Below are 22,958 nucleotides of genomic sequence, written 5' to 3'. Positions count from 1 at the left end.
AAAAGAGATATAGGTTGTCCTAGTCAACACATTGCCTAAAGACAGACTGAAGAGGAAGGCCCTAATAAAGTTCAGCCTATACAAGTAAGAAAGAGTGGAAGAAAGCTGATAAGTTACCTCCCAGCTGACAGAGCTGCACAGCGGAACTCACAGCCACAGGTGGGCTGAGGTCAGACTTTGGAGGATTAATCTCAGCACTTGTGTTGCTGTCAGAGATCAATAACTCTTGGATGTTTATTTGTAATCTCTTTACTGAAAAGCACTCTAACTCAGTCTATGTTGTTCTGATTTCTGTTGTGTTGTCCCTGTAGACTTCATTTTAGAAGGACAGAGAGATAATATGCTCTAGGGAGGTGACATATCTTGAGAACTCTGGATATTCCGACACTGATTCTAAACACTAGTGCCCAATTGTTTTTTCCTCTTAAACTTGTTTATTCTGTTAGCTCCACAGGGAACTGATCTAAGTTACTAGTAAAGTAGAAAATGTACATGCAAGATTATGTACAAGAAATGATACGTATTTATGCAAAGTTTTTCAGATGGATAGATTCCCTGACAACACTGAGGGGGTCAGAGGCATGCCCCAGGACCAGGAGTAATTGCTGTGGTAGAAATGAGGAGGAACTTCTTTAGGCAGTGCTGCTGCTGCACCTTTTGCAAACATCCAGTTGCAGAACTTCTTTATTCAGGCACAGTGGTAAATATGACAGGGATCTGAATTTGACTTTTTATATTGAAAGGGGCTGCATTACCTGTTTACTAACTGGCTAGAAATTGTACTTTTTGATTTGGCATACACCCTAGACAGTATCTGTACTGTTTGTATGGTATCCTTGCCATAGTTCTTTTCTGCTTACAAAAGACTTTCTGAAGTAGGCATTACTGCATTTCTATCCATATTAAGTTCAGGTTGGGGCAGCTGAGCTGCAAATGCCTTGTTCTTCTTAATTTGATGGCGTTTTTATTATACAGCTTTTTTTTCAGTGTTACACATTTAAAGACAAACCTCCTCTACTAACTGATGATTCCTCTGTTAGTTATTGCACATAGCTTTTATGTTTGCATATTGTTTGTAGCTGTGCCTTGTTGTGAAGAAAGAAAGAAAGCAATAGCTGCTGAATACAGAATGTGCCCTAAAGCCATCTTTAAAATATGGCTAGATGCTATCCAAATGTATTTGGCTAGGATACATAACAGAGGGGGGTGCTGGCTGAGGCTGTAGCAGCCCAACTCAACGTTTATATAGGATTCATACAATGCAGAAACTGCATGATAAGCTATTGACTCTGCAAAATAATATAAACAAACATCTTCCTGGGCTCATGGGATACTTCATTATCACCATTACATTATTTTCAGCTACTTTAATTAAGCCGTCTACAAAGAAAAGCTTAAAAGAAACACATTGGTAAGGAGGATGTTTTTTTACAACATACTTGCAAAACAGAGCATGTACTGTTCTCTTGAATGTCAGTGCAGAGTGGACATCTGCAAAGTATATCTCACTTCTCTGCGACAAGACTGTTTATTTATTTATCCTAAAGCAAAGGCAAAACCCAAGCTGTGTAGAACAGGCAGAACTGACTTTCCATTGATTACAGCAGAGCATCTTTTTCATCTCAGGTTGGTGTCCAGCTTAAAAGCTTAGATAAAGGAAATGTTGAGGTATTATTGCAGTACCCATGGATGACAACCTGGTTGCTCTGGTAAGTCATCTAACGTTTGAATGGTGATATAAATAGGAGCACAGAGCACATTAGTTGCCATGCATTAGCATGATAAGAGATGTAAGAGAACTCACCCACTTCACATTTGAGATTTCTGCAAAGTACAATACTTTTATATGTGTGTGTGTGTGTGATTGAAAAAGGTCTCAAAGTCTATTTTTGTATAATATAATCCTAATGTAAAGACTGAATAGAAATCTGATTCCATTCAACGAACACTTTGAAACGTTATCACAAGAAGTGTCTTTTGTACAAGGGCATGATAAATTATTACAAAGGAAAAGAAAAAACAGCCTACTTTCCTAAAGAATTGAAGCTATTCTTTTAAAAGTCCCAAACACTGTTCACTAAGACAGCATGGCTTTCCAGGAAAACAAGAAGTCTAAAAGTTTCCTTTAATATCTAAAACACAAAGAAGAAAATAGGTAAGTAGTACAAATGAGAATCCGAATTTAGTTTGGTGCAGACTTGGATACAAAAGCAAGGAGGAGAATAGGTAATTATACTCATCAAAAGATGTGCTTGCCTGATAACACAAATTGTACACGCCACAGCAGGTATTTCAGTAGGATATCTATAGCCTTTTTTGATTTCCTCAATAAATCCTCCCTTTCTACATGAATCACTGACCATTGAGCTGAACTTCCCAAACTTATCTTGGTTTGTTAGGAAGGTACCAATAGCCTGCTCTGACCACACACATGGAAAGAGTTCAGTCTAGCACTACAGTTATTAGAAGGTAATATCATGAAGTCTGCAGTCAACCAATAATAAGACATTAGAAAAAATAGAGGTAAAGGACTGGGCATTACCACTTCAGGCTAAAAGTACTATAAATACATCCTTTGTGTGAACAGATTAAGAATAATATTTCCACTTGCCTAAGAGTGAGCACAGTTAGCAGATATATTTGGTCTGTACAGTCCTTCAGTTGGATGGTGTCAAGAGGCAGTAATAGCATTAAAGTCAGAGGTGTTTCAGTGTCCACCTATTTGTGTGACTGCTGTTCACTGTTGACCAAGGTGGCTGACATTTCTGAAGTAGCTTTTCATAGGTCAGGAGTTGAGATCAGCCAGGAGCTCAGTGAAAGCCAGCCAGTCTTGAAATTACCCAAGTCATCAGGTGTTTTGTAAGGTGTGCTGAGCTCTTTAGTACAACTTTTAGACTCACACCATTCTCCAGATCAGTTAATTTTAAATTATCTTAGCTTTATCTACATGAGATCTAATTAAAAAATGTCAGTGTTATCCTTGTTGTAGTAATGTGTTTCAAGTCATCTTAGTGACTGACAAAACTTAAACCTACATTATTTCTTTTGTAGTTGTGCTGCCTTCATAGATCTGATGTGTCCAGCTTCTCTGCATCAGGGAAAGAAAAGAAAAACGATTTCTGAGAGATACAAGTGTTTATGTTCATTCTTATCACTTGTGAGGCTGTAAAGCAATCACAAATTTAGACAGGTCAGTTTATTCTTTCAGCGGCTAGTGAAAGAATTCAGTTTTGCAAACCTGATGCTTCATATAATCTTCTGTGCCTCAAAATGCATTTTCAAGTGCAGATCCAGAAATAAAAAATTGCTTTAAAGCAGATTTTGTAGGCCCAGTGTTTTTTGTTGACTTTTTTGTATGCAGCAAATCTTTCTTATGACTTCTTTCATGTGAATGTGGGATGAAGGAAATACAGTACATAGGTAGCTCATTTCATTAGAGCTCTTTTATTTAATCTTTTTAGCTAGTGACAACCTTGAAAATATGCATCATGTTTCCAATTGTCAGCCAACTGTAGTGCTACATTTGCTTTTCATCAAGTATAAGGAAATCGAAAGAAGGACAATATAGAAAAAACAATGAGAAGAGTGGGCAGCTGATTTCCAAGTCAGTTCTGTGAAAAAAAAAAAAAAAAGAAAAAAAAAGAAAAAAAAGAAAAAAAAAAAACAGGAAGGACAGTGAAATAAGGGGGTGTAAGCAGTAAACTAAGCATATTCAGAAAGCCCCATGCAGAACTTGTCCCCTCTGGGAAACACAGCAGACATTCAGTCACTTTGGGTCAGATTCCCACTTACATGAAAAACCATTGCATTAATTTAAAAAGATATGACTTACAAATAATTTCTAGGTCCCATAGGTATTCCTTGACAAACCCTAATAGTACTTCTTTTGTAATCCACATTTATTCCTAAAAGGACAGGTTGTCTTGCTGTTTGAACTCACAGTTCAACACAGAAATGGTATTTTTGGAAACATACACAGTTTGCTTCTTACAGCATTTCTCTTTCTTACTCATTTCACACAGTAACTTGTATATCCATTAAGTGATAAGATGTTCCATGGGAAAAGGTTGTAATTGCACATATTTAAAGGGTATATCATTTACCTTTATTACGACTCTTGTTGCATCTGTGGTTTCAAAAATTATTCCAGTGTGTACAAACGTGATGGTGCAATTAGGAGAAACTGGTTCTCTGTCTTTATAATCCTTCTCTGGATGAGAAATAGTAACACCAACAGAGCAGAGAAAACATTGTACTGCGTTATAACCCCGGAAGCCATCCTGTCCCCATGACAGTTCATGGAGGAGTAAATCAGAGTTAGAGAATAGTTTGGGAAGGGAAACCTAGTTAGAATGTTTTCAGTAAATAGAAGAACTGATGCGTGGGCGTTTCAGACACAAATCCTGTTATATGCTAATATGATTTATGCGCATAACTCCCAAACATCATTATCAGAGTTAACCCCGGAGTACCTGTTGTATTTAAAATTTAAATGAAGGTATGCTGTTAGTAATTTCAAAACAATGTGTTTATATTAAACAGAAAAATTTACTATTCTAACTGATTTTTCACTGATTAGCTACACTGTCCTGGACACACTTCTTTCATTTGAACAACGATTGTCATTCATCTTGAAACTCATAATTCTTGAATTAAAATGAACTACCTTAATTGAAATTTAATTTATAAATATGGGTTCTAATGCAGGTGTTCCCCAGTTAGGAAGCAAACAATACATTAATAGACAGAGTGTGCTGTACCAAGCCAATGTTTAATGACAGTTTATGACATAATCATTCTAGAGTGAGATCTTAGTGAGTGGACATGAGACACCCAAGACAACCAAGCAAATGAGCATTTTATAGTCTGGAACTCTCTTCAGGATTATGGTGTTAATGGATGTGCCTATACTGACTTCATACTTTGTTCCAGGGCAAGTAATGGGCCTCTTGTTGCAGAGCTGTTTGCACCTGTACTACTCATGGCTAATTAATTGGCTTCATCCTTTCTGCATAGCATTTGGAGTGGTCCTTGACTTGCTCAAGGACTTCACAAACCTCTCTTTATACAAACCATTATGCATACCCATGCAAACATGTATGCTCCAGTTTTGTTGAGAAAACACCTGGCTGATTGGCTACAGGGAAGGATCCTGCAAAGTGAAAAATCAGGGGAACAGAGACAGATTCAACTGCTGGTGATGACACCCTCATTCTAAATAGCCTTGTTTAGCCTTTGATTTTACAAAATATTGCTACTATGTTATTATTCAATGCAATGACTAAATCTATCAACTGGGAATTAACCCTCCTTCCTTCTCTGAAGTGCTAGTATTTTCTAAGAAGGCTTCTCTATTGCAAAGCTGGAAAAAAAAAAAAAAAATTGTGTTTTTAAACACTGCTGAATTCTGGAATATAAACTCAACTGCACACAGCCCTGAGGCAGGAACAGTAAATTTAAATATGCCTTCAGCACAATAATCACTATATATAATAGCTGCTGATGATAAGGTATTGCTGGAAAGGTGTTGCTCTACTCTGACTAGTAAAACAAAAAATATCTTGCATCAGGAAAGCAGAAGTTTTCATTTTGGTAATGGCAAAAAAAGTCCCTAAGATTTTTTTTTTTTTTTTTTTTTTTGCCTCTTCTGATCAGAAACAAGATTTCTCAAAACTAACTCTGTTTGTAAAACTTTGAAAAAGTTTGTTGTTCTGAGTCTGTTGTGTTTTGTTTTTGTTTTTTCTTAAAAAAAAAAAAAAAAACTATCAAAATCTTCTCAACCATCTCAATAATTCCTTGAATTTTTACACACCAATTTCTATAAGTAAGGAAGTTTTGATAAATGTTAAGATAAACAACAGAAAGAAAAGAGCAATCCTATTGCAAACATCATAAACCAGCAATATCTTTATTTGGGGTAATGTTCTACTGGTTCATGGAATTACACATGGATATGGCTATTTTTTTGTAATCTTGAACTCAGATTGGATTAAAATTCTATTACTTTCAGCACTCCCTTTCTTGCTGTGAAATAATCTATTCCTTTCAGTTTAATTATCTGTGCTCTTAACTTTGAAAAAGATTTCTCTTCTGGTGAAAGGATTTCTGTAGTAACTATTTGTTGAGCAAATTATATACCAGTTTCTAGAGTTTCTTCTTATTATTATACTCTGTTCAGTTTGAAAACTCACATAGTAATTAGAGCTTTACTTCAACCCTCTCTCTTGATCAAAATAACAAAAGTGTTTTAAATACCATCTACTCATCTGTCATGCATCAGGCCATAGGGACCTCCTCCATCAAATTAAAGGATGAAAGACAAAAACTGTGATGGATTCCCATCAAAACAGCTAAGGCTATAACTTAACATCTCAAAGAACAGCAAATGGAAGTGTGGAGTGGATTCACATAAGAATAGGCTATTTGTCCAAGAAAGACCTAGTTCTACTCATCTGACCTTGCTGACTTTGGCAACACATTAATAGTGTATTTGTAACATGGCCATCTCCAATAGCCAGTACATTGGTGGAAGATGAAAACAAATTATGCACGAGGATTTTAAAGAGAGAATGTTCCCATTTAAACATTAAAGTTAAAACAACAAAAAAATTGAAAACCTTTTATTTTGTTATAGACAATAATATCTATCCCCTGAAGCTCAATAGCACAAAATGTTACCATCCTGGACATTAGTAGGATTCTAATAAAGATTAGTCCTTTCTACAAAAAGCCACAACTATTTTACAGAGAATGTAAATCATAAAAGTGTAACCTCCATGCTTCAGGGCATACATCAACCATGCACACAGAAAAGGTAAGAAAAACTCCTCCCTATGAGCACATTATCCTTTAACGACCCAGCAATCATTATGGATCATTATGGCAATTAATGAGTGATTGGAAAGTTAATTTATCTATTTTCTTGTGTTATCACAGCAATTTGAAGGATACAAATCTCCCAGAATCAATGGCTTATCTTTTGGAGATCTAGGCAGTAGACTGCTGCCTTTCAAGGCTGTAATTAAAATGAATTTCCTTTCTTATAAGCTGACTATTAAAGGTAATAACATGAAATATGTGAAGGACTTCAAACTGTGTTTCAATGCCAAACTCATGAAAACACATGCAATTTAATCTGCTGTGCTTCTTGAGTGTTTTGTGAGCTTCCTCTTTTGTTGTGTGGAGCCAATACCATCTCTGCAACCTAGCAAGATTTAACTTATGTTTAATAAGTGTGTATGTGTGAACCCAGATGTGAATATTAGCTATATAAAACAGAGGAAAGTAAAGATACCTGGTGAAGAGAATAGCTTTCACATTGGACCATCAAAAAGAAGGAACAACATTGTAGTATCAGAAGCTAAGATACATATTAAATTCTTTAATGACAAAATCACTCCATGCCTCAGTTCCCTCATTCGTTAATAAAAAAGAGACACAAGTGTATTCTCTCTGATTTCTTTGGTGGTGGTGGTGGTATTTTCTTCCTAAACAAAACAGTTTTCCTATCTAGAAGTCCCTGCAGGATAGAAATCTGAACTTTTAAACAGGTTCACACTTGACAGAATTTAATTCTTCCATCACCTATGTGTTTACCTTTGGTTTTTTTTTTTTTTTTTCCTCTTCATTTTTTTTTTCCTGTCCTCAGTCACATGAATGGCAGACACAAAGCCCAGTAGTCACAGCTTGTTGTTTTCCTCACATCTGTTTTCATGCATGTCAGTAAAGGTAGAGTTTCTATGGCACAAAAAGAGCACTGTTCAGTTTCCAATGTACTTGTTTACCTATGTGAGATGCTTTGAAGCACATGAGACATTTACTCTCTGCAGCAACACAGAGGCCAGATGAGATACTGTAAGGTGTCTAAAATGGAGCTAGGTATTTAAGTTTGGGTAACTGAATCCTGAACCAATCATCTTGCTGAAAGATGGGAGATTCCTCTGACACAAACAAATGCTGTAAACTCATTTCAATACATAGAATCCAAAGGCTCAGTCATCAGACTTGAGCCCACAGGTGTTTTATTGATAAATACTGATATATTTCAACATCTATGCTTGTTGTACCTGAATAGAGCTGTTTTTGGTCTTTGTCACTTTTAATTCACAACAGTGATCAAAAGAGCATACTGTAAATGCTTTGGATCCTTTCTTCCTACAGGCAATAAGAGATTTGCCACTAACTTCAGCAAAACCATTTTTGGGTGCCACATTTAATTAGCATATCATTCAGAGCGTCTAATAGGATTGATGTGTATCTGAATTAAAACTGCAAATAAAATGTTGCTGAGGGATAGAAGCAGAGAATGGACTTTAAATCTCATTTCAGGACTTGAGCACAAACGGCAGAAAATACCATGGGGTTAACAGACAGGGAAGAATTTGGCATGAGATAAAAGGTTTAGGCCAGGATTCATGAAACTTACAGGCATGCTCAAAGGATGAAAGTATCTGGGATTTGTATATTAACAGCCTGAATTGCCTGATATGTATGTGGTGAGCCCATATACAAGGTTTCAAGTGCCTCTGGAGATTGCCTTTTAGAGGATATGAGAGTGATACATTGTTTAGTGAGAAGTCTCAGGGTGGCTTCTGGCTGGTCCATCAGGTTTCTGAGCATTCAGAAGGGGAGAAGACACCAAATGTACTGTATTTAAGGTACCTGGGGGAGTAAGGGCAGGATTTGGGAGGAAGGGGGGGGCTACTTTTCCAGATTCACAGATTCACATAATCTAATCTGTAGGACACAATGTGAGACAAACTCTCAAGCCATTTCCTCACCAATCTTTCTGTGAATATTCATTCACAAGTTTTGAAAAACTGCTGAAATATGTCAAGTCAAAATACATTGCTCCCTTCCCTGCCTGTCTGCTCAAGTGAGAAGTCTTCCTCTTTCCAGTGAGGCTAACAGGAGAAAATAAACAAACGAATAAATAAATAATAGAATTAAAACATCTCTAAGCCTGAAATTCTGCATGACTGTTTAAATTTGTAAGATTAGGTCATTAGTTATTTGTGACCTTATAAGAATTCCTGGTTTTCATGGTAACACTGCAATTCTGCTAGGTGGACCAAAGCAGGCGGCAGTTTGTGGTCACTGGTACATCTGTCCATTCTGTTCTCCCTCATGTCCTAAATTCAGGGTGGAGTAGTATACCACACTGACAGTTTTTATGTGTTGAAAATGACATGATAACCCTTCACTCTTCTCTTTCTCATGTTTTGCAGAAGTGGCTGCATTTGGCATTGTGATGCTCCAGAAGCAGTAGCTTCTGCTTTATTTAGAACAGATAATATCTGCACATCATATTGCTTCTTGCAGAGGTAAAGTCCTGCTGCTGGGAGAAAGCAACCCTGCAGCTGTGGGGAGAGACAGAAGTGGTGAGGCCCTGTCTCAGGCTGCCCAGAGGATCTGTGGCTGCCCCATCCCTGGCAGTGCCCAAGGCCAGGCTGGATGGGACTTTGGGCAGCTGGGCTGCTGGGAGGTGTCCCTGCCCATGGCTGGGGCTGGGACTGGGTGTGCTTTGAGGTCCCTTCCAACCTAAACCATTCCATGATTCTGTGATTCTACCTGTCATAGGACCACAATCTGAGCAGGCAGCAGGAGCTCCCAAGTGGGATCCAGAGAGCAAAGACCTGAGATCAGACCAACTCTGGTGTATCGCCTTTGTTTAGGTCCTGGATTCCTACAACATTCACAAGCGTGCTTTGTTTTTCTCTCTCACCTTGGTCTCTGCTCATATCTTTTTAGTGGTGATGGATTGGAGCTCCATCCTCAGTGCTGCAGGTGTAACTGTGTCACATGGAAAATCATGATATTTCCAACCCCAGGGACAAAAATTTTCTGTGCTCATAGGACAAGGGATAAGGGCTTTTTTCATGCATGTTTTCAGGGTACTGTTATGCTGAGGATCTGGATTTCTTTTATCATATCTCTGCTTGATTACTCAACAGCAAGTATTTAGGCTGCTGAGCCAATGTTACACACAGAGGTATTCATGCCTAAAGGATAATTGGGCTGCACAAGAGCAAAAACCTTTATGCATATTACTAACTACTGCCAACTATTGAAAGCTTTGATCATGATGAAAAAGTATAGATTTATATAAGTAAAATTGTTCAGAGAAAATGAATATCTTTATTAACCATGTTAAAATAGTTATGTGTGAATAAGAGACTCCTTTCCACCTTCCTTCCTCCCTTCCCCCTCCTCCTTTTCTCTCTACCCTATTTTGCACTTTCCCTTCCCTTCCCTTCCCTTCCCTTCCCTTCCCTTCCCTTCCCTTCCCTTCCCTTCCCTTCCCTTCCCTTCCCTTCCCTTCCCTTCCCTTCCCTTCCCTTCCCTTCCCTTCCCTTCCCTTCCCTTCCCTTCCCTTCCCTTCCCTTCCCTTCCCCTCTTTTTTCTTCTTTCTTTCCCTCTTTCCTCTCACTCTCTCCACTTCTCCCTCTCTCTCTCTCTCTTCTCTTCCTCACTTTTTAAACTAAAGATGTAAAAATCATTCTCAACTTTTACCTCAAATCATTTGTTTCTTGTTGAAACATCTTGTGAGAGCACAAATTTCAGCCAAAAGTTCATCAGTGCTAGTACTGGACAAGACAGTCACTTTTCAAGTGTAATACACAATTTGTTATCTTGGGTTGGGGTTAGTTATTAAAGGTTGTATATAATTATTCTTGCTTAGTAATTTCATCTAATAATAGATGCAAGAGAGCAGTAGGTATTAATTAAGGAGGCACAAGGAAGTCCAGTACTAATGACATCTGAAGCTACAATATGTGTGAGGCACAAAGTCTGGAGAGTTTTCTGATCTTCCTCATAAGAAGCAAATAAGTATCAGAGAAGTGAAATGAGAAGAGCCTGTAAAGGATTAAGAACAGTGGCTAATGGTAAAAGTAATCAAGTAGAGAGAAGAAATTATATAAAGAATACTGTTGTATTGAGTCACAGAGGAAATATACAAGTGATGGAGACTGGGCTGTCATTACAGATGGCAGGGAACTATGTCTCTCAGCTTTGGAGACAATGCAGGTGGGAAGTCCATGCATCAAGCAGCAATGAATTTCATACACCTTGACTCATCCTCAAGGAATTCCTCCCAACTGCCAGTGACACAATATTATAACAGACTGCTGTTACTGTCATCTTCAAGAAAATGCATTTAAGTATTAAAAAACATCTCAAGGAAAAAGTGTATATTTAACTTTTCAAACTATTGAGCACATATATGTAAACCACTAACAGGTTTCTATGTTGTCTATGCCCTTCTGAACATGTTATTAGTAGGGTCAGAATTTGATTACTGCAGTAATTATCCAGTAACATGGCTCAAATGATGAGGCTATTAGAGAAAAATATGCTTAGGAAGATGTTAAAATGTAGTTCAAAAGTTTTTCAACCAGAATATCCAGATTCTTGCACCTGAGATTTTGTTTAGTCAAAAAATTCTCAGTACCAGTCATGTTCCATTTTCAGTAACCACTGGAATAAAAGGAAGGTCAAAATATTGGAGGGAAGGTCAAAATATTGGAGGGAATGTTATGCCATTGCTTTTAAGGGATAAATGAAACAATAAACTTGTCTTACTGTCAGCCCCGTACTGATCTCAAGACTCGATTGTAAAGGAGGAAAATTAAACTAATGCTAACTAATATAGAAAGTAAAATAGTAATGACATGGCAGATGTAGATTTCTGTATTTTTGTCTTAATGCTGATGTCACGTTAAAGGAGACTTATCAGAGTCTGATGTTTGCTTGCTTCAGAGCTTTGCTAAGGGCTTTCACTGAGACAGTTTCACAAAGTTGAATATATTTAATAAGGCAACAGACATAATAGATTCTGAATAGCCATTGTTAAATACATTTCTTGCAATAGCACTAATGTATTATAACAGTGCTAGCAAAATGCTTTCCCAGGTATTTCTCACCAAAGTGTGAAGGCACAGACCTTATGAAAAAGGCATCCCTGTCCTGGTGGAGGAAAAGGAGCACAGCCCATTGACTGCTTCCATTAGGTTTCCAATTTCTTTTCTTACCCCTTCCCTCCCCAGCTCTTCTTTTTTTTCCCTCACTCTCACTTCATCTTCTTCTTTTTTCTTTTTTCTTTTTTTTTTTTTTCTTTTTTTTTCTTTTTTCTGTTCTTCTACACTAACACTTCTAACACTCTTTTTTATCCTAAATCTATCTGTTCCCTTCATGGGGTGACATTTAGCATGATTTGGGTGAAGAGTAGAGTACTGCAGTCATGGTTAGCATGCACTTCATTAATCTCATTACTATATCCAGTGACAATAACTTTAATATTCGTTTCACACATAGGGAAGCAAAAGGTTTCACTCAGGCACTGTGGTCCTCAAGGTTCTGTTCTGCTGCCAAAATAGGGCTGTCCCACCAACACAAGACTCTCTCCTTCAGCAACCTCTCATACCAAGCCTGCAGACCTCCAGCCACAAAGTTTGTATAAGATTAACATGAACGAGATGCTCAAATCTTTGCCAAAGACTTAGTGATGCTAACAAGTCTGACTGTTCTTCAAATGTTGCTTAAGAAAATATGATGGCACAACTTTAATATTGTACCTGTCAAGCAGATTATACATAAGGCATGTGACGGTTGTCTGAATAAATGTAAAAATGGCAAATTAACAGTGAATAGGTTTGTTTTCATGAGACTGCACAAAGAGGAGATGTATCTGCATTATTTGTGATATTAATTTATTATATTCAAGGGCCAAATATAAACTCCTAGCTGATAAGTTTGCTGCTGCCTTTGACGTGATAGCTGAATGGGTACACAGTGATCCAGATACCCTATTAAACAGGGTCTGTACAAATAAGATTAATCTTCCCTCTTTTTTTCCTCTGGGAGTTAGACATGTAAATCTGAGCCCCAGGCTCACTCTGTGACTGGTTGAGAGAGGTACATACCTCCAAAGAGAGGTTTGTGTCATCCTGAAAGCATGATGATGGGTATTTCCCCTCATTCATCAGGAAGGGAACAGAGACATTGAATCTGAAAGTACAGGACAGTTACCAGTATCAAACTGGTTCAAGCCCTGGAAGTTAGTAAAGGACAGGATTCATCACAGTTCAGTTTGCTCAATGGGGAGAAGGTTGAAGGATGGTTTTGTCATATGCATAAAGAGATGGCTGGAGATTAAACATATGTATTTTCGGATTGAAAACAAGGCACTTATTTTAAACAGCAATGGCTATTTATTTCTGAAATGCTTTAAGGACATTTGTCTTGAATAAGGTTTTTGTTTACTTTAAAGACTAATCACCAAAACTACAATCAAGACTTCATTAAGTCTGTGATAGTATAAAAAGGAATAAATTCAATCAGACTTATGGTTTGTGATTTTTAAGTCCTGATAGGAGCTCACAGCACAAACTGCTCGCTCTGTCAGTGATTAACTGTACACATTCATTTCTCTCTTTACGCATTACAGTGTAACAAAAGGCATACGAAAATGGGAGAGGGATATGCACCGAGCATGATTGCTGCAGCAAGATGCAGTTGAAATTTGTTAGGATGTTATGTCGCATGATGAAACAAGCTGTAGTTTTTGATGAGCTGGGCAAAACTGGATTTTTAAAAAACATTGATTTTTGCATGTACTTATCTTCTCCTTGTGTTTCATGAATGCCAAAGAACCTTGTCTATGATCTATGATTTTCAGTTCTGGCCACGTATCCAAAAATCATACAGTTAGACAAAGTTAATATAGCACTCCTACATTTCATTTTATCTGAATAATTAATTTTATTAAAAGTCAATCCAATACCAGTCTCTGAGGAAATTTCAACTCTCCCTCTCCCAGTCCTTTTATTTCATCCTTCTGACCTCTCCCTTTTAGTCCGTCTCCAAATCTATTCTCATCCATGAATTCCCTTATGAAGTAGTCATCTCTCATGACCTACCAATACCCCACGATGATCCAAAAGAGCTTTTTGTGAAAGTTATACAAAATCTCCTGATTTCAAGCAAATGCATTCTCAGAAGAGTCTAGGCAGCAGTACAAGCAGATAGGGGGCTCTGCAGCACCCCCACCCCCCTCACCTCCCACCAGTTTTCTTTGTGTTCACTTTTGGTTTTGGTGTTCTGCTGATAACTATGAGCACTGTATCTGAGCACTTAATCTCATTTCCAGGCAAACTTGGAGCTGTAACACAAGTTTGTTTGTTTGTTTGTTTTCTCAAAGACAAACTGCTAGAGCTAACTCTAGATCAGTGCCTGGAGCTAGAGCTCCCATTCCAATAGAGATGAGTTTTCTTTGATAGGAAAGTGATTTGTTTCAAAGGAAGAAGCAAATTACTTTCTACTAATCACCTCTATTTGTAATAATGCACAAAATAAAATATTTTACTTATTATATTCAGCTATTTGTGAGACAGTACCAAAAATGCCAAATAAAATGAATATTTTTTTACTCTTCAGTTTAGGTCTTGAAACAAATTAATTCATAATTAGTATTTAAGTGCTTCTGGCTACTTTACACTGGTGAGTGTAAATGGTGTTAAAAAGGAGAAATCCCTGCATATCTACAAATATATAGCTTCCATTTCAAAGTCCCTTGAAAAAGCTGTCTTAGGGTAAAATATCCTTAAGACGATTGATGCCTGTAGATGAATCAGGTGATATTTTCATAAATGCTTTGGGTCGGATTTTTCAGATGTTTTCATTTTTCCTCTTAGATTCTGCTTAAATGATACCAGAGCTGGGTAGAGCTCCAGAGGACACTAGTTGTCATCCTCATCTGCCAATGTCTGCCCTGACCCCATTGTACCTACCACTCTGCCTCAGCCTCAGCTTTTCTATCTGTGAAATGGAATCATATTGCTTATCTTCTTCATAAAGTACTTTAAATATACTAATAGCATTCCTATGTCTGAGGAAGAAATTACAATGAGGGTACAATTTTTTTCTCTTGACATCTGAACTACATCTGCACTACTCTCATGTGATGGATTTTATATGACCACATAGACATTCTGCATCTGAAGTAGTCACTTGAATTCTCTTTATAATCAGTGCAGAGAAATAACCAATTCTAAATCATTTTTCATCTGCTTTGAATTAGTTGTCTACCTTCAGATAGGCTTAACATAGAAAAAGAGATCCCTATATTATAGATGTCTAGAGCTACAAGATGTTAACCTTACCTGAAGTGATTTAGTAATCAGAGCTTATGGCTTCCAGAGATTTAGATTCCTTTATCCATTTTACATTAAAGAGTTTTATCTGGGTAATTTTGCTTCAGCATATGTAGGCAGAAGACAATAATAAAAAAAATGGGGCCTTGAAGTACCCTCATATTATGTCACTTAAACAATTCAATGCTTGATTTTCTTCCTTTGGCTAAGAAATAACTAAAGAACAAAGCTTTCATGAATTCTCATTTGCAAATTGTAATTGCTTCAAGAATAGAAACACTTAACATGCACTTCTGATATATATTTAAAGACCAAAAAAAAATAAAAATAAACAAACAATATTACCCACTCCCAGAAACTAATAACTCAGACTTCATAGTAAAAAATAGAAAGGTTACATAGACTATTTTTTTTAGATTCCTGCTTGATGCTCAGCTAAAATTGTGCAAAAATATGCCATTAAAAATACAACATTGATTTATAATGTGGCTGAAATGCACGCATATTATATAATTTATAATAAGATTTACTGGCTGTAATTGCCATGCACTTCTTATGCCTCCAAGAACTACATGAAGCATAAGGATTTACTAACTGTGATGAATTTTAACTACGTATCAGAACTAGGGCAGTACAAAACATGGTAGTGAGGCATCATGGGGGCTCATCTAACAGCTTCCTTTTGCTTGGTGCTAAACCAAAGCCTTCCTTGCTGCTGCAGGTTCCTTGGAAACCCAAATGTCAGGGCAAAACAGCCAGGCACAGCCAGGGTCACACCTTGATCCAACTAAAAACCTGGATTTTATCCACAGAGTTCAGAACTTTAGGGTTAGAATAGCATATTGAAAAACTTTTTCACCTCACATGAAAAGGGTAAAGGAATTCACCTCATCTCACGAGTCATTTGAAAGTTGCATGTTTAATTCAACCAAACTATTTAAGCTCCTTTGTAGCTAAAGGAGAGAGGGAGAGGTACTTCTGAAAAGGCAACTTATCCCATGGTAATGACATTTCTGCACCTATGCTTCTAAGATAAGCAGGAAAATCATGCTTTGGAGATGCCTGTCTTTCTCAATTGATTAAAATGGGAGCCTAGACAATTAGTTTAGGCTTATCAGATAAATGGCTGTACTTAGGTAAGACAAAGGAGATCTTAAGGCTGAAAACAAATGTAGTGTGCAGTCCAGAATTACACTTAGGACAGACACTTAATTTTACTTACAAGGGAAGAAAAACTTGAACATTTATCTCATTTGCACACAAAACTATGAACAAAGAACTAGGATTTACTTTTGTGAATACAGTAGTTACAGTTTGCAGAATTAAATCTTTACAATGAGGTTTTGTTTTCCCTTTGTAACTACTTTACTAAATTTATACTGAAATAATCCATGAGGAAGAGTTTTTTACAGAATCACAGAATCACAGAATTGTCTTGGTTGTAAGAGACCTCAAGATCACCTAGTCCAACCTCTGACCTAACACTAACAAGTCCTCCACTAAACCATATCACTAAGTTCTACATCTAAACATCTTTTAAAGACCTCCAGGGATGGTGACTCCACCACTTCCCTGGGCAGCCCATTCCAATGCCTCACAACCCTCTCAGTAAAGAAGTTCTTCCTCATATCCAACCTAAAACACCCCTGGCACAACTTTAGCCTGTTCCCCCTCATCCTGTCACCAGGCACATGGGAGAATAGACCAACCCCCACCTCTCTACAGCCTCCTTTAATGTACTTATAAAGAGCGATAAGGTCGCCCCTGAGCCTCCTTTTCTCCAGGCTGAACAACCCCAGCTCCCTCAGCAGTTCCTCATAAGACTTGTTCTCCAGACCCCTCACCAGCTTCGTCACCCTTCTCTGGACTTGCTCGAGCACCTCGATGTCCTTCTTGTAGCGAGGGGCCCAAAACTGAACACAGTACTCAAGGTGCGGCCTTACCAGAGCTGAGTACAGGGAGACAATCACTTCCCTAGACCTGCTGGCCACACTGCTTCTTATACAAGCCAGGACGCTGTTGGCCTTCTTGGCCACCTGAGCACACTGCTGGCTCATATTCAGCCGACTATCAACCAATACTCCCAGGTCCTTCTCCGCCAGGCAGCTTTCCAACCACTCATCTCCCAGCCTGTAGCTCTGCTTGGGGTTATTGCAACCCAGGTGCAGGACCCAGCACTTGGCCATGTTAAACTTCATACAGTTGATCTCAGCCCATTGGTCCAGACTTTTAAGATAAAGAATTTTCATTTAGAATACTCTTGATATCACATGAGAAGGAAAGTTTTCAAAATGTTTTCTTCATTTTTTTTTCAGAGTAATATTTATTAAAATGTAGTACATTGTAAGTCAAATTTAAGTGAGACCTTTCAATTTTATCAACATGATGTTTTAGGTAAATTAAGATAAAGCTTTTTTTTTCTTTTTTTTTTTTTTTCTTTTTTTTTTTTAATGTAGGTACATGGGAAAATTATAACATGTAAAATTCCATTTACTTTCACAATTAGAAATAGTGAAATGTCAGTATATATAATGAAACATAGCTCTTAGTTTTGACCACAGTGTTCAACTGAGTCTAATATATGTGTACATGTGAATTTATAAATGGGTATTGTGGTTTAACCCTGGAAGGCAGCTAAGCACCACCAAGCCACTCGCTCTTTCTCCCTAGGGGGGAAGGGGGAGAGAATCAGCAAGTTAAAAGCGCAATAACATGTGGTTTGAAACAAAGACAAATAACTAGGTAAAGCAAAAGCATTGTGTACAAGCAAAGCAAAACCAGGAATTCATTCACTGTTTCCCAACAGTAGGCAAGTATTCAGCCACTTCCAGCAAAGCAGGGCCCATCGTGCTGTGTTGGGTCTGCCTGAGCTGGAGTCACCTTTTCCCTGCAGCAGCCCACACAGTGCTGTACTCTGCACTCGTAGCTGGAACAGCACTGATATCACTCCAGTGTTGTGTCTATTGCTGCATAGTGCTGGCACAGCATCAGGACTCCTTCCAAGCCCCCAAGAGCCAGCAGGCTGGGGGTGGGCAAGTGATGGGGAGGGGACATTGCTGGGGCAGCTGACCTAAACCAACTAAAGGGATATTCCATAACACCTGATGTCACACTCAGCAATAAAACGGGGGGCTCTCGTGGGGGAGGGGGCTGTTCCTCCTGAACAACCACTACGCGTTTGAGGCCCTGCTTCCCAGGATGTGGCCGAACACCGCTCGCTGATGGGAAGTAGAGAATAATTTTTTCTCTCTCTGTGCTTCCGCGCGGACTGATAGCTTCTTTTGTCTCTGTTTTTTTCCTCCCCATTCCCTTTCCCTTTAATTAAACCTTTCTTATCTCAAACCTCGAGTTCTCTGTGTTGTATTTTCTCCCCCTTCCTCTTTGAGGAGAGAGGGAGTGAGAGAGCGGTTGTGGTGGAGCTCGGCTGCCCACCTGAGTAAAACCACCACACGTGCGTAACTATTTCTTGGGAAGACGAACACCACCACTCTGAATGTATCCCCTTTCCTCCTTCTTCCCCCCAACTTTTATTCCTGAGCATGATGACATATGGTGTGGAATATCCCTTTGGTCAATTTGGGTCAGCTGTAATGTCCTGGCTGTGTTCCCTCCCCAGTTCCTTCTACATGATGATAAAAGAATATACAAAGCAAGAAATGTAAAATGCAATTGCTCACCACCCACCAACTGATGTCCAGCCCATCCCTGAGCAGCAGCTGCACCCCCCAGCCAACTTCCCTCAGTTTTATTGTTGAGCATGACATTAAATGGTACGGGTTATCTCTTTGACCAGTTTGGGTCAGCTGTCCCCTCCCAGCTCCTGGTGCATCCCCAGGCTCATTGCTAGGGGATTTACTGCTCTGCAACAACTGAAAACACTGGTGTATTATCTGCATTATTGTCACCCTAAATCCAAAACACAGCACCATACCAGCTACTAGGAGGAAAATTAACTCTATCCCAGCCCAAACCAGGACAATGGGGAAGATGAGCAGATTTTTGCCTAGAAATTTTGTAAATTAAAGACTCTTGAAAGAGAAGGCATTCCCATTCTACTTAAACAGGTGATTACTGAAAAAGGTAAGAGTATTCCACCCCACCTTCACTGTCATTTTTTTTTGTTTGTTTGTTTTTGAACAATAAAGATTTATTTTGTTATCCCATCCTAAAGGGGAGCACTTTCTCGTGATGATCTGAAAAGAGGCAGAGAAATGTCATTGGTCATGGAAACAGACTTGGAAAGGCGGATAGAATCTTGCCCAGAGAAGTTGTGCATGCCCCATACCTGGAGGTGTTCAAGGTCAGGTTGGATTGGTCAAGCTGATCTAGGAAGTGGCATCCCCACCTATGGCAGGGGAGTTGGAATTAGATGAACTTTAAAGTCCTTTCCAACCCAAGTCATGCTTTGACTCTATTATTGTATGATAGAATAAACTGTAGAACCACATGGGAATGAAAGCGTTAATAGTTCATTTGAAAATAAATCTCTGTTGAATGGAGAATAAATTATTTGTCTAGAGTTAATAGGATTCAGCTAACATTAGGGAAAACTTATCACTGTGCAGAAATCAGCTGTATAGCCTGTAGTTGTTTTTGTCTCAACACAGATATAAATATGAAGGCCTGTTTAAAGCCAGAGTGAACTTCCAAGAGAGTTCAAAATGGCCTAGCACTGAAAAGTAAAGCTCTATCACATCAAAAGGCAAGCTATAGACCAAGCTGCACAAAACATTTTATCTACTTTGATTTCATGGGATCAATATTTACAAATACATTCAAACCTCCCATGTTAGCTTAGCTTAGCCTGCAGGTCTTTTTTTTCAGTCATGGGTAAAGGAAATATATTAAAATCGGTAACTTATTTGAAATCATGTATGCTCTATAGAGTGCTCAAGAGCATAACAACCTACACATTAGGATAGTTTGGCTGTGAAATCAGATGTAATTTACTTGGGATTTTCAAGGTAGGATGAAGCAGGTCTCAGTTTCCTTACAAATGTTGGTTTTATGTTAGCCAGTAAAACTCATATAAAATACATATTCTTTTAATGTGATAGAAATAGTAGAAACCAAGATAAAATTAAGTCAGTATTGAAAGGTTTTCTGTAGAAATTCAGATAAGAATAAAATATACCAACATGATTTTGAACCATCTGAATTTCAGTTATATGCCATTTTGACAGAAAAGTCATGTCTCTGTCTGTCTCAGTTAAATACATCATTCTGAATCTCATTATTGGACTACCATAACAATTGCATGAAGAAAATATTTATCTGATGCAAGTAAACTGATGAAAATACATATCACAGAACTAGAAAAAATATATTTATATATTTCTTTAAAGATAGTTCCTTCATTTAACTTCTTGTGAATATAACATATGAATTTTACGTGAAATAAACTTGAAAATGTTTCATTTGATTTCTTTATTATTTTCTTCCTTTTTTCTCTCCTTTTCTCTACTCCTTAATGGCACAATGTCCTTTGAAATAAAAAAGATAAATTCTAGTTTTTCTTTAAAATACCACTACAAGAAACAAACATTTTCTTCTGAATACGCATTTGAGAAAAAGGCATATATAGTTTGAATTGTCTTCAATAAAAATGACTTTTTTTTTTTTTTTTTTTTTTTTGACCCTACCATACACATGGAAAAAAAAATAAAGCAAATGAGAAATTGTTCTCACGTGTCCATATCATAGACTGGGAAGCAAGTGGTAATGTTTCTAATATCATAAAAAGAAACATAACTGTTTAATCATAGACATTTTGAACTACTCTATTTCCTCCTTCAAATCCTTTGGGTTTGATTCAAAGCTTCCTGAAGTCAATGGATATTGCATCATAAAATCTGAGCCTTTTGTTCATTAATTTAATTCAAAATTTTGCTTATAACCATTCATGAAAGAACAATACTTTTTGGCAAGTATGTGATAATAATTGCTTAATGAAATGGCATTTGATTAAACAATTTTTCTTTAAATAACTGTAATTATCCAATTAATAGATATTCAAAATCAAAATGAATGAAATTGAAGAAAAGCTCAGAAAATGAATAACACCTTGAATGCATCCTCTAATCACTTTAATAATGAAAGCTCATAGCATATTTATAAGTTTGGCATGAAAATTTCTTGGTTCTTGTTCCCATTTAAGTGAATAGAATTTTTTGCCATTATGTGTATTTGCACATTACTGGGAAATTGCACTTGAAAAAAAATGATGAAGTGGGAAGATTAAGACAATAAATGAAACAAGATATAATTTTCTTAAGGATTCAGTTCTGGATTCTGCTTATCTGTAATATACAGGCCATGAGTTTAGACCCAAGATATGTATTCAGTCCTTCAAGTAGTGAGAAACTTTTACTGAAGTGCATAAATTGTCGCATACATCTTGCATAGATCTCTTTGAATCATCATGAAGTGTCTTCATATCTCTGGATATTCAACCTATGTAAGCTGTGTAAGGAAATGATTTTTATACATGAGTTGGGCATGGTTTTGTAAGGTGCTGTGCACCCTTGACTCCCACTGACTTCAGTTGCTCAGCACCCTGTACAGTAGTTCTACTGCCCTGAAAGCCAGGTGAAGCAGAAACTACAATATTCACAATAAGTACTCCTCACAGGACACAAACCAGAGACTTGAGGATTTTCACAGTGTTTGTTCCAGACATTTACCTTTCATTTCACACACCCATACTGAAGGTCAGCACAGGTGATATAGCTTCAATTTCTTCTCATTCAAGAATATCAAAACCTAAATCAACTCTGTGGATCTGTGTCTCTAAACTCCTCAGGTCAGGGACTCTTGAACAACTCTTCCTCTCTCCAGAAGATCTCCCCTTGGAATGTATCCTGTGTATTCGCTGAACAACCTGGCCTAGGCTTCCTACCTGTCTATGAGGGGGGACAGGGGCTGTCACCCCCCTCAAGTCAGGGAAGGAAGGAGAACTTGGGCCAGGCTGTCCTTCAGTGTAAATCTACACTGTTCCTATGATTTCCAGACTAAATGTTAAAGTTGTGAGTTACTCAAGAAGCACATTTCAACCAGTAAAAACATATTGAACTGAGATGTACATACTTTCCACTAGAGCTCTCATTAAATCACTGTGATTCTTTTCTTTTCTTTTCTTTTCTTTTCTTTTCTTTTCTTTTCTTTTCTTTTCTTTTCTTTTCTTTTCTTTTCTTTTCTTTTCTTTTCTTTTCTTTTCTTTTCTTTTCTTTTCTTTTCTTTTCTTTTCTTTTCTTTTCTTTTCTTTTCTTTTCTTTTCTTTTCTTTTCTTTTCTCTCCTCTCCTCTCCTCTCCTCTCCTCTCCTCTCCTCTCCTCTCCTCTCCTCTCCTCTCCTCTCCTCTCCTCTCCTCTCCTCTCCTCTCCTCTCCTCTCCTCTCCTCTCCTCTCCTCTCCTCTCCTCTCCTCTCCTCTCCTTTCCTTTCCTTTCCCACTTAAATTATTTTATATTACTTCCTGGTACAGCCCTTCCAAAAATCTAATGATCCAGACACTGTCTTCCTGAGCTACAACAAATGAAAAAAAAAACAAATAAACAGAAAAACTCTGTATCTCCCTTAGAACCTGCAGATCCTGCAAATATCTCCCAGTGGCTCTGTCATTAGCCCTAATGTCAAGCATCTGAGCCCTGGCACAGTCACATTGGTTTTCACTGAACAGGTACTTGTGCATGAAAGGGAATGGCTTTGCCAATATTCCTTCTTTGTTACAAGTGTAAGACATTCAACCACATAACCTAACTTTGGTGCTGTTGTGACAATGATACTGTAGGGATAAGCTAAGTCCAGGCT

Source organism: Aythya marila (assembly GCF_965140915.1).
Source record: "Aythya marila genome assembly, chromosome: 1".
NCBI lineage: Eukaryota > Metazoa > Chordata > Aves > Anseriformes > Anatidae > Aythya > Aythya marila.
The sequence above is the reverse complement of the archived record's forward strand: the minus strand, read 5'-3'. Positions refer to the sequence as shown.